The 12,137-nt window shown below is 38.5% G+C and overlaps 1 long non-coding RNA gene across 1 annotated transcript; it reads right to left on the bottom strand.

Moving 5' to 3' along the window:
* Positions 1 to 9,395: 9,395 nt before the first annotated feature.
* On the bottom strand, positions 9,396 to 10,495 carry LOC119785536. Its single transcript, XR_005281048.1, has 5 exons — positions 10,253 to 10,495; positions 10,091 to 10,154; positions 9,833 to 9,886; positions 9,622 to 9,648; positions 9,396 to 9,512 (listed from the first exon to the last, which is right to left on the bottom strand). It is a non-coding gene; the product is annotated as an uncharacterized LOC119785536 (long non-coding RNA).
* Positions 10,496 to 12,137: the final 1,642 nt, after the last annotated feature.

Consider the following 12,137-nt stretch of genomic DNA (forward strand, 5'->3'; position numbering starts at 1 on the left):
TTCCCGGAAATACAGGCAGACAAGCTCTAAACCAGTTCCCACGCCAGAGGATGAAATGTAGCACATAGTTAGTCACAGTACGAGAAACAGGACAGCAATGAAAAACAGGCCCATCTGTAACATCTATAAACAAAGGTGATGATGGCAGCAGCACAGCTGATATTTCTCTCTAGGATGGAGTCACAGCCAAACAGGAACAGACCACATGAAGCTAGTATGATGAGAAAAATCAGCATTTTTTGTCAAGCGCTATTTAGGTCCTAATACTGAAAGTTAGGATGTTTTTCTTTTGGTTTTTTTAGCCTACATTTAAATCCATTAAGTAGGTTTTATGCTTCATTCTCTTTAAACATACTTATTTTAAATGTGCCAAAAATTATTATTATTATTATTTCACTCTCTCAGGAAAATGTATCACTTTGAGTCAAATCCTCAGGAACCAATTTTTTTGCAAATCTGCCGTTATAGTTAGCTGCAAATGATCAGAGTTTTGCTAATTCAGTGTCTTGTTGGCTTTCATTAGCAATGCATCAATCAGCCCTGCTACGTGGGTTGTTGAAACCAGGCCCACCAAAACTCCAACTGTTTTTGGCACAGTGTTAGAGCTATGGTCAATGGATATTAGAATGAAGTAGATCATCTATAGAGGAGTCTCAGATGAAGATTTGGGACATATATAAGTGTGTGTCAGTCTCAGAGTTAGTCAGCTACAAGCTAATTAATGTTGTAAAGCAGCTCCAGCCACCTTGAAAGGCGGTGCTGGGATTATGGGGTTAAACTACGAGACATCAAAGAACTCAGTTTAGAGGCTGGAGTCTGTAGTTCAGGTAAATTGAAGTCCTAAAATGATGAAACATGTTTGTTTAAAAAGATAAACAGGATTGATGATGTTGCTGTTATTTTTACTGATCAGTTTGAACCTGCTTTAACTTGGTAAAAAGCCTTTGTCCTAATAATGTATTAAAGAAATCTGACTCTCCTCTAGAAGTGTGAAGTTTCTGCTTTTTTTGGATTTTTTGAAAGTATAATTTTCCTTTGAACTAATTCTAATAGTTTTGTTCTTGATTCTGTAGATGTTCTATTTACCTGCTATGATTGAAAGTAACTATCACCTATTTTATACAATTGATTTTATGTATTATATTCTGCTGTGGATGTTTTTAATTATTGTAATCGCTTCTAAATTGATGAATGAGCAGCAATAAAAACCTCTTGGATTGTAAAAATTTGCTTCTTTATATGGTTTCATATAAATTACAGTCTTTTTCCATGTTTTCTCTGATATTTTCAGCCAAACTAAAGCTGTAAAATAAATAGTTTAATGTCATCCACCTTCTGTCTTCTCCAGTCTTTCCTGTTGCTCCTCCGTCAGCATTAATCTTTTTTGCTTTTTAGAGCTTGAGTGTGTTCAAATCTGGCCATTGGATAAATCCTCCTTTGCTTGTTGGAGAACTTAGATTAGGAAATAATGTAGGTTTGGCACCTGATAAAACAAGTGTTTCAGTTGCTATAACTGTGTGTGTCCAGAGCCGCTACAACCAAGCAACTAGAGGAATGAAGGATTTAACTATGGCTATGTTCACAATGCAGCCTGAAGGGACCCTAATCTGATTTAATTTTGTTTTATTTGTTTTTTTATTACCAATATGTCATCTACGGTGGCCGGGAAGTGCAAACCAACGATACAATACCAACGATACTTTTACAACTGACAAAATCTGACGGAAAGGGAGGGACTGTCTTCGAAGCTTACCCGGAAGTGATAACCGGAGCGTTCATGATGACGCAAGATGGAAGCTAATCGAGTTGCGTTTTGCCCGTTCTGCGGCACTCAGTTTAAAGCTACAGTGTGTAATAATTACAGGGATATACAGTCAGAAATGTAATATATTATACATAACTATGTTATTTATCATCACCTATGAGCTCAGCCTCTTAACCTTAATATTTGCGTTGCCTTAGAATTCGTTATTTATAATTACATAGGAGCGGGTCTCGCAGCCACGGAGGCAGACATCTTTGCGCTACGGCAGCGCAGAGCCAACAAACTAGCAATTGCGAGATCGCCCATTACGCTCGAAAGTAACTACGGCAAGTTGAGAGAGATGAACTGAGACGGTACTGAACAATAGATGGCAGTATTATGCCTGAGAATACTATCTGTAAAATGATCTATGTAAACAAACCTCATCACTTGAGAAGGTAGGTGATGTGGACGTCGTGGAAGACATTTTGTCCCGTAACGCTCGCTGTACTGTTGGGGGGGAGATGTTCATGTTGCTGCGGTCTGCAGTCTGGATGTTAGATATCGCTAAAAATTACACACTGTAGCTTTAACGCGGTTTTGTTTTTCCGCTGTAGACATGATGTCATGTTTACATGGTGTACACATCAGCTTGAGGTCTCTGAAAAGCAAACTGAATGATGCCGGTCTTGTGCGAAATTCTGTTTCCCTGTGAAATTCTGTTCCCCCTGTGTCGGGAGCGCGCATTGCAGCCAGAGAGGCGGATCTGACCATTTTCAAGGCGCTCCTCATCATTTTTCGGTGAAACAGCTCTTTGTAACTTACTGTTTAATCGGTTGCTCTTTTTACAAATTTGTAAAATAAATACATTAACGAGGTCTCCTTAAGCTGTTTTGTGTTGTTTTTTTAAACGCCAAGAGAATCGGTATTTCTCCAACTTTTGTCCCTTCAGCCTGACAGAAATAAACGTCAGTCACCAAACAGATTTCCAACACGTAGTGTATTTTAAATTTTTTATTGCTGATATAAGAGGATGGAAACTGGGTGATAGCAGGGCACACAAATTACAATTTCTGGTTAAGCCCCTTCTAATGTAAAATATAAAATATTACTGGATTAAGGACATTTCTAATATAACATATCACACATATCAATCTTAGAGAAATTGGAAACAGTTGCTCTTTATTTCCCAAAGATATGGGAGGAGGAGAGGCGAGAATGGATGTTTCAGTTGACTGAAATAATCTGTTCCCCTCCAAAGAGAGAACAAAAGTAACAGCAATGATCAGTTAAAGTGGATGGTGATATTTTACCACACAATATTATAAATCATATAAGGAATCAACCAATAGTCTACTTGAGGAATTAAAACTGGAGAATAAAAATATCCTCAATGAGAGGATGCTGCCATTCAGTGGGAAAACGATCAGTAAATCAATCTGGAGACACAATAATCTCCCCTCCAATGATAACCTGTTCAGTGAAGTATTTAAACTTCCACTGCTCTATTTCCTTTAGGTTGAATTTGTTATTTGTTAAAAACAGTCCTTAGAAATATGAATAGGCTACAATACAATGATTATTTTTGAACTCTTACTCTTTATATTATAAAATCCTTGTACATTTAAAATACAACCATAAAACAACATTAAAAACATAATTACTTTAAAAAAAGTTCCCTGCTATATAGATCCTTTCTATAACAACCGTTATGCTTTATTAAGACTTAGACAAACATCAATGTCATTTTCTATGCAGAGTTTATACAAAATTAAATTTGGGAAGTCCAGGCTCTGTATCACAGGTGGTTTGTGCGGGTTAAATGTGCTTGAACTGAAGCGGAGTGAATTCTTTACAGCGCTCATTCCGGGCTATCATGGAAAAGTTTCACGCGTCTTAATCAGATCTATGAGAAAAACAGAAAACATAACTGTTATGTTGTTATCGTTGTGATCGGGGTAAAAAAGGTTTTTAAAAAAATTGGATTTCTAACCGTGAATCAGAAGCATAGAATTGGCTGCAGCACCCTGAGGCAATAACTTCACTATAAAACCCCCTTAACTCTCCTCGCCTTCCGTGTCCCCAGAAACCTCCACCGGATGAAAGTGTGGCGTATGTAATGTGTATATATATATAAATATATATATATATATATATATATATATATATATATATATATATATATATATATATATATATATATATATATATATATATATATATATATATATATATTATACTCATGCAAGGAGTGTTAAAGAGGCAGCTTCTATTTTGACCTCAGCCATGGAGCAAGTAAATGACTGGCTTTTTAAATCATGTTTGCTTCTCAATAAAAAAAAAAACGGTCTGTGTGATGTTCTCAAAGCAATCAAAAGAAATAAAAAGCTCCGGAGCATTCAGATATATATACAGAAGAGCTATATGTGTATATATTTTATCTCTTTTTATTCTTATTTTGTATCTTTATCATATTGTATAGTTGGATGTGTGTATATGTAAAACGGTAACTGGAGCGTGTAACAAAAGTAATTTCCCTCTGGGATTATTAAAGTATTTCTGATTCTGATTCTGAGGTCCCTCACAGAAGAACAACTTTTGGTCAGAACACTCTCTCTGTGAGAGCCACTAACATCTGGAACAGTCTTCCTCTGCACATACGGGAGAGCCCTACACTGATCAGCTTTAGAGCTCAACTCAAACTACAGATGAAAACAAACCAGTCATGTAACCACTAAACTCTTAACATTTCCTTGTGATGCTTATATTGTATATTATATGTTCTTTCTTATGTATTTGCCTGCCTAGGGACGACAGATGAAAACTAGCTTTGTAGCTATAATCCGGCATATTTACATTGGTTTTTATATTGATGTTCATAAATGTGCTTTGTCTCTATTCAAATAAATAAAATAAAAAAATAAAATAAAAAAATGTAAACTTCCTGCTTCTTCTGGAGAATATGCAAAGGTTTTTGGTTCTATTTCAGCTGGGATTTGCATGTTATACAGACAGAGGCTGAGACTCGATTGCTCTTCATCTCCTTCTCTGACTCCCATGGACTCTCCTGTTGGCAAAATATGTTTCACCTCGTCTCTTCGTAAGAACAATAAGTCAATCAGATCCCTCTTTCAGAGAGAGGTGGCGTCTGTTTCTGCTGTTGTTCCATATTGGAACCGATTTGTGACAGATTTTTCCTGGAAAAAAATAATTGTCAGCTTCATTGGAAAGATGTTTTATTTGGTTTTCAACTGCAAAGTAAAATGTTTCCTAAACCTCTCCTTATTAATATTTTAATTATCATGGCCAAATTACACATGCTTAAATTTAAATTTCTAAAAAAATAAATAAATAAATAAAAAATAAAAGCCAGACTTTAATTTTGATTTAATTGAAGTCAAGCAATATTTTCATGCTATTCAACTCTTTTCTCATCAGAAGGCACAAAAAAACATAGCAATCTGTTCCCATCTAAAAAATTCTGGACAATTTAATGTTGTTGAAGAAATATTTATTTGTATAATGTATATATGTATACATACATATGCACACATGACACTCCCCAGTGCATATGTTTGTCAATCTCTTTGTCTTTCCTCCTGATTGTATTTATTATTTGTAACATACCCTCTGGCATATTTGTTTACTTGTATGTTTTATATATTATTGTTGACTTTAAGTGGAAAAAAGTACAATTTCCAGTGAACAATCGCCAGGGGTTTGAGCAAAAAGTAAAAAATAAATTAATAAAACTGAATAAAAGTAAAAATAGCAATAGTAAACTGAAGCATGTGAATGGATTACATAAATACTTTACATTTTAAGCATAAAGATTAAGTTTTAACAGCATTTTTGTTATTGGAGGATAAAATAAGTTATTATTACTATGATTTTTATAAAACGGTCGGTACAGGAATTAGTCTCACTAGCGCCCCCTTCAGTTCCGGAATGAAATAGTCCCATATCCAAATAAGGTATGGGACTGACGGAAAGGTCCGTCCCCGGCCCTTTCTATTGAAGTACACTTCGCTGCAGCAAACAGAAAGGGGCGGGGACGGACCACGCGGGGACGGACCACTGTCAGTCTCATACCTTATATGGAAATGGGACCATTTCATTCCGGAACTGACGGGGGCGCTAGTGACACTATTTTCTGTACCGACCGTTTCATAATAATTATAATAATAATAACGTATTTTATTTGACAACGCCTTTCAAAACACCCAAGAACACTTTCAACATTAAAAATACTAATTAAACAGTAAAGAAAAGGCTACAAAACGTGATATGTCACGTGGCATGTCTGTCACGTGGTATGTCCCTTTTTTATTTTGAAATCTTTATTTAAAATTATCTTAGTAACAAACAATCTAAAATAAGCAACAATAAGGACTTAGACTTAGACTTAGACTTAGACTTCTTTATTTGTCATTTTGTATGCACAGGGTGCATACAGAACGAAATTGCGTTACATACAGCTTATGAACGTTGCATTGATATTTCACAATGGCACGAGTTATAGAAAAATACAAAAAGTGCAGCAGTGGTCAAAGTGTGAACAGTGCAGAGGATAAGAGACAGTGTGCAAGTTGCAGTGGTTCAGTGCAAAATGGCATTTGTGCAAAAAATGCGTTATTGAAAAATACAATGAGATGAACAATTTAAAGGGCTAAAAGTTAAAAGTTCAGCAGCATTTGATGCCCGATAATGTGCAATAGGTGCAGAGTTTGGATTGTGGATCAAAGGTTCAACAGTCTGATGGCAGTGGGGAAGAAGCTGTTGCACAACCTGGTGGATCTGCAGCGGATGCTGCGGAACCTCTTTCCAGAGGGCAGCAGGGAGAACAGTCCATGGTGGGGGTGTGAGGGGTCTTTGATGATATTACGGGCTCGGGACACACAGCGCTGTGATGAAATGTCCTTAATGGAGGGAAGAGGAGCCCCAATGATTCCTTCCGCTGTCCTCACCACCCTCCTCACATTCTTCCAGTCAGAAGCTCTGCAGCCTCCACACCACAGAGAGAGACAGCTGGTCAGAACGCTCTCTATGGTGCTTCTGTAGAAGGTTGTGAGGATGGGCGGGGGCAGGCGGGCTCTCCTCATCCTCCGCAGAAAGTACAAGCCTTCTGTGCCCTCTTCACTAGAGATGAAGTGTTTACAGTCCAGGTGAGGTTGTCCGTGATGTGCACCCCCAGGAACTTTGTGCTGCTGACCACCTCCACAGCTGAGCTGTTGATGAGCAGTGGAGCATGGTGGGGGCGGTTTTTCCTGAAGTCGACGATGATCTCCTTCGTCTTCTCCACGTTCAGGATCAGACTGTTTTCACTGCACCAGTCCACCAGCTGCTCCACCTCCTCTCTGTAGTCCCGGTCGTTGTCGTCCCTGATGAGGCCCACCACCGTGGTGTCGTCCGCAAACTTCACGATGTGATTGGTGGTGAACCTGGGGACGCAGTCATATGTCATCAGGGTGAACAGCAGGGGGCTCAGGACGCAGCCCTGAGGGGAGCCCGTGCTGAGGGTGATGACATCAGAGGTGTTCTGACCGACCCGGACTGACTGAGGTCTGTTGGTGAGGAAGTCCAGCAGCCAGTTTCGAAGGGGTGTGTTGAAGCCCAGATGTTCCAGCTTTCCCACCAGGTGCTGTGGGATGATGGTGTTAAACGCTGAACTGAAGTCCAGGAACAGCATCCGCACGTGGGTGTTCTTCTCCTCCAGGTGGGCCAGGCTCAGGTGAAGAGCAGAGGAGATGGCGTCCTCAGTGGAGCGGTTTCGCCGGTAGGCAAACTGGAACGGGTCGAGTGTTGGGGGGAGACTGGAGACGATGTGTTCCTTTACCAGCCTTTCAAAGCACTTCATCATGATGGGAGTCAGTGCGACGGGCCGGTAGTCGTTGTAGCAGGTGACTTGAGGTTTCTTTGGCACTGGGATGATGGAGGCAGACTTGAAGCATGCTGGCACTGTGGCTTGCTCCAGCGAGGTGTTAAAAATGTCCGTGAGGACACCAGCTAGCTGACCTGCACACTCCTTGAGCACCCGCCCAGGTATGTTGTCGGGACCTGGGGCCTTCCGCGGGTTGACCCTCCTCAGAGTCTTCCACAATCATCAGGAATCATTATGGAGATGTATTTATCTATCCTTACACCCTATATATCTCTAACAAAAGTCATAAAAAATAAAATAAAATCAAAATTTTGGAGACAAATGTACATTACATTAAGAGCACATTTATCCATCCATTAATTTTTATGAATTATCCTCAAGTGGGGTCATGAAGGCTGCTGACCCTGGACAGATCCCCAGTCCATCGCTGATTAAGAAAACAGATATAAACAAATACATGCTGGTGCTGAAGTTCAAATAATATATTTTGATGTTGTGAACGGTACTCTTAAAATAAATAAGTTAAAATCTAAAATATAATAGCCTTTGGCTTATTTGATAAGAACTAGATGGAAAAGAGGTTTGGTCTGTAAAACATTTAGTCGACAATTTTGGCCAACTTGGTACGTCCATTCACAGTGCACTTTTGTTGTTTATTTGCCAAATATTTTTTCTTATTATTCTCATTGTGAATATAATTTACAAACAAACCAAAGCACTTTTGAACTTTTAACAAGTGCCATTCGGTAACTAGAATATACTTGGTTGCAGGTGACCTGGCTCAATTATTATCTCCTATAAGGACTACAGCTCAACTAGTAAACTGACTGGTGTCCCACTATTCCATTTAGAAATACCATATTAATTTTATCAATTGCAATAAATTCATGAACTGCACTCCAAAAACATGAATATCCAATTGTAGCAAAACCCAAAGTGATTAATTAAAACCTTAAACGTAGCTTCAACCTGGAAAGACTCGCACAGAAAGTAGGTTTTAGAAAGTTCATTTGACAATAATCTTCAACTTTCTGATCCCGGCAGTAGACACTGTACTGGTAACCACCAGAGAGAATGATCTTTTTTCTACATGAAAACCTTTTTGAATAAAGTCTGTCTTCATCTCACCTGCTCAGCCAATCACCTGCTCAGGTGCCATCCTCCCAGCCTAACGGCGCCGGTCTCAAGTCCTTCACCCTTCATAAAGTCCAGCTTGATGTGTGCAATTGCTCCTCACCTGAGCTTCCATCACCTCCACCCTGATTACACCTTCGCTTTGTTCGTTTAATCTTATGTTTGTATCTGAACCATTTGTTTCTGCAACTTATTTTTTATTACATAAAACAAGTTGATTCTAACTGTTAAAACATAAACAACTTGTCTGTATGTCAGGTTTGTAAAGAAAATTTGTATTTATTCCAGTCATTGTTCAAAAATGTATAGGAAACATTGTATATTGCAAGGTATTAGCTTTGCTTGCATTTAAAATTTTCCAATTGTTAAACAACGCTGTTACAATATATTTACAACTACTTTATTGGTTCTACTGTCTCTCCAACAAATTACAGCCACAATGTAACTTTGTGGAAACGACACCATTTCTATGAAAACTAAATGATGTAAATCAACTGCGCTACAACAAAAGGAACTTTCAAAAATGTAAATAATATTGAAAGAACACATTATGAAAAAGGAGGACTGCACAAGTCAAAAGGTAAATATTCTTTATCAGAAACGATTTCAAATGGCATGTCACAAAAAAACTAACAATATGTGACAGATTGTGGAAAGCAACTTATATTTTCTTTGAATTCAATGTTGGCACTCAGGGCAAAGTCCAGGTATGCCATCACAGTAGTAACGAGGGTACTCTCCTCTCCTCCGCATCTGAAAATAAAAAAATAAAAAACAAACAAAATAAAAAACAGGTGCATTGCAAGACTGTAATACAGGAAGAATGGATGATACATACAGTATGACTATGAATGAATCTTACCTGTAAGATTGGCGGTATCCTTTCTACCTGCATGGTGAAGAGCATTATATCTCTCAGTATCTTATCCTTTCATCTCTAATGATATAAAAAAAAGTTGTCCAAATAATGAATTTTAATAAAAAAAAAAAAATCATTTAGGGTTTTAGTCTCATTTGCACATAAAGATACACAAATCAAAATTACTAGTTATGTGTAAATTTAAAAAATGAACCTCAATTTGTGCCTCGGCTCCTTTGGCATAGGTGTGGTCATCAGCACACAGAGTCTGTAAAAATACAGATATGTTCTAAGTGAAAGATGAATGCAAGTCCAAATAACATCAAAACTGCTTCAACCCTTTTAATTCTTCTATACTGATTTTCTTTCAGACTTAAAAAAATAAGCATAGAACAAAAGTACACTGTGAATGGACATAATACAAAATCTATGACTTAAAACAACAAAGTGATGAATTTTAGCTACAGCTTACCTCACATTTTGCCCTCTCATTAACTTTTTTCCGCTTTCTCTCCTTTTGTAGTTCTTCTCTGGACCTTTTAAAAAGGACAAATTGAAGGTTTTCTTAAAAAACTGAATCTAGAAAAGCGTATTAATTTACTATGTGAAAAAAATTTTAAGAAGGTAAAATTACCTTTTGTTGATTTTGTGGGTTTTGCATTATGGATCGTGTGCCGAACACCAGTGCAAAAACTTTTCAAACTTCTTTCTTTCTTCTTCCTTTCCTCTTAACCCCGCGTCTTTAAGGCATTTATACTAGTGATTATGAAAATAGCGCCCCCTTCATTTCCGGAATGCAATAGTCCCATTTCCAAATAAGGTATGGGACTGACGGAAAGGTCCGTCCCCGCCCCTTTCTGTTTGCTGCAGCGAGGTCCTTCTCTATTTGCTATAGTGAGGTGTACTTGGTAAATCTCTGTGGAAACTCCAGTCCAGCAGGTGGCGGTAATGCACCATAACAGATGGTCTGTCTTCCGCCATGATAGAAGAACAAAACACACCACGAGGCGAACAGACTGGACGGGACAGCAGCTAGCTGCTTTAGCTTAGCTTGTGTGTGGAGTCATTGTAGAGAGGCTGATAATCTGGGAGTGTTTGCAGTGAGAACGTCTTCAGTCCAGCTTCAAGGAGAGTTTATCACCGAGCAGTTAACTCCTGCTGAAGAAACATTCACGGAGTTTAAAGGGAGTTTGGTCAAATCGGAGGAAAAGATGGACGATCAACATCTACTGCTGGATTTCACCAGGATCCCCGAGATCATCTTACACCGGATAGGTAGGGTAATGTACCGACTTCCTGTTTTGAAAATACAAGTGTAGGCCTAGGCCATAGATATCCATAATAAAGGCTAGATGTCTCGTCCGCGCTGCTGGCCAATGGGGGTCGACGTCCGCACGTGGCGGCCATCTTGCCACAGGCAGCTCGCTCATTGTGTTTCAATGGCGCATGTACTTAAATAACCATAACTTCCTCAATTGTCTAACGAATCTCAAACTGTTTGGTTTGTTAAACAAAAGTCAGACATGTAGTTATGACACTGCACACTTATGAATAGTTATAACCATGGAATTTCATATGAAAAGAACATTGAATAGAACATACAGGTGCAATAAATATACACATGCACAAGGTATTTATGTTAAATCAATATATGCTATACTTACGTATCCGTTTGTATATATGTATATTTATGTGTATATCAGTGGCGGCTGGTGAAAAATATTTTTGGTGGGGCTGATATAGCCTAGTGTATGTCTCCAACTAATCCGGAATAAGAATTCAAATAAACAATTGGACAATACATACAATTTAACAGTAATGATTTAATTTGCTATATAATAACAGTAACAGTGATGATTTGGGTCACTGTGACGGGGTTCTTTGGCCTCCAAGAATCCAGGCTCAGTCGGGTTACCGGTGTTGGTGATTTATTGTGCTCAAAAACTCAAAACAGGGTGCAAAAGAAACTAAACATGTACAAGATCCTCTGGGCCTCAGCCTCCCTCCAGTTACCAGCAATGTAACAAAGAAACAGAAAACAAAAATTGCCGCTGTTCTTCCCACAGCCCTCATTAAATAGTTTAAGCCCCTACCCTCAGGCTCTCTTATTTCTGATTTCTTCTCATGAATCAGTTTTGTCCATATATTACCTCCACAAACAATTGATGTACAAAAACAAATAATTTTTACAACTTAATTCTTTTACACAGATTCATTGACTTATTCAATTACACCAAACTGGGTTTGAACCCAGCAAAGACGCAGCCAGACTGAAGATGACAAGTCCCCGTAGCATAAACACGTACACACCAACACACCACACACACACGGCTAACCCCACTGAAATATTAAGTGTGCACCCTCAATACGCCAGCAGGTAACCAGGAACAGCTTGTGTGTTTTAAGTTCATGGAGCTACTGGTCTCAGCGCGAGTGTATGGTCCTCACAAGCACAGTATAACAGGAATGTGTGTGTGGCGCGCAAAGTAGAGAGGGTTGTTTTAACGACGGGTGGATTC

The sequence above is a fragment of the Cyprinodon tularosa genome, unplaced genomic scaffold (assembly GCF_016077235.1).
Source record: "Cyprinodon tularosa strain WSP-4 unplaced genomic scaffold, ASM1607723v1 ctg25, whole genome shotgun sequence".
NCBI classification, from domain to species: domain Eukaryota; kingdom Metazoa; phylum Chordata; class Actinopteri; order Cyprinodontiformes; family Cyprinodontidae; genus Cyprinodon; species Cyprinodon tularosa.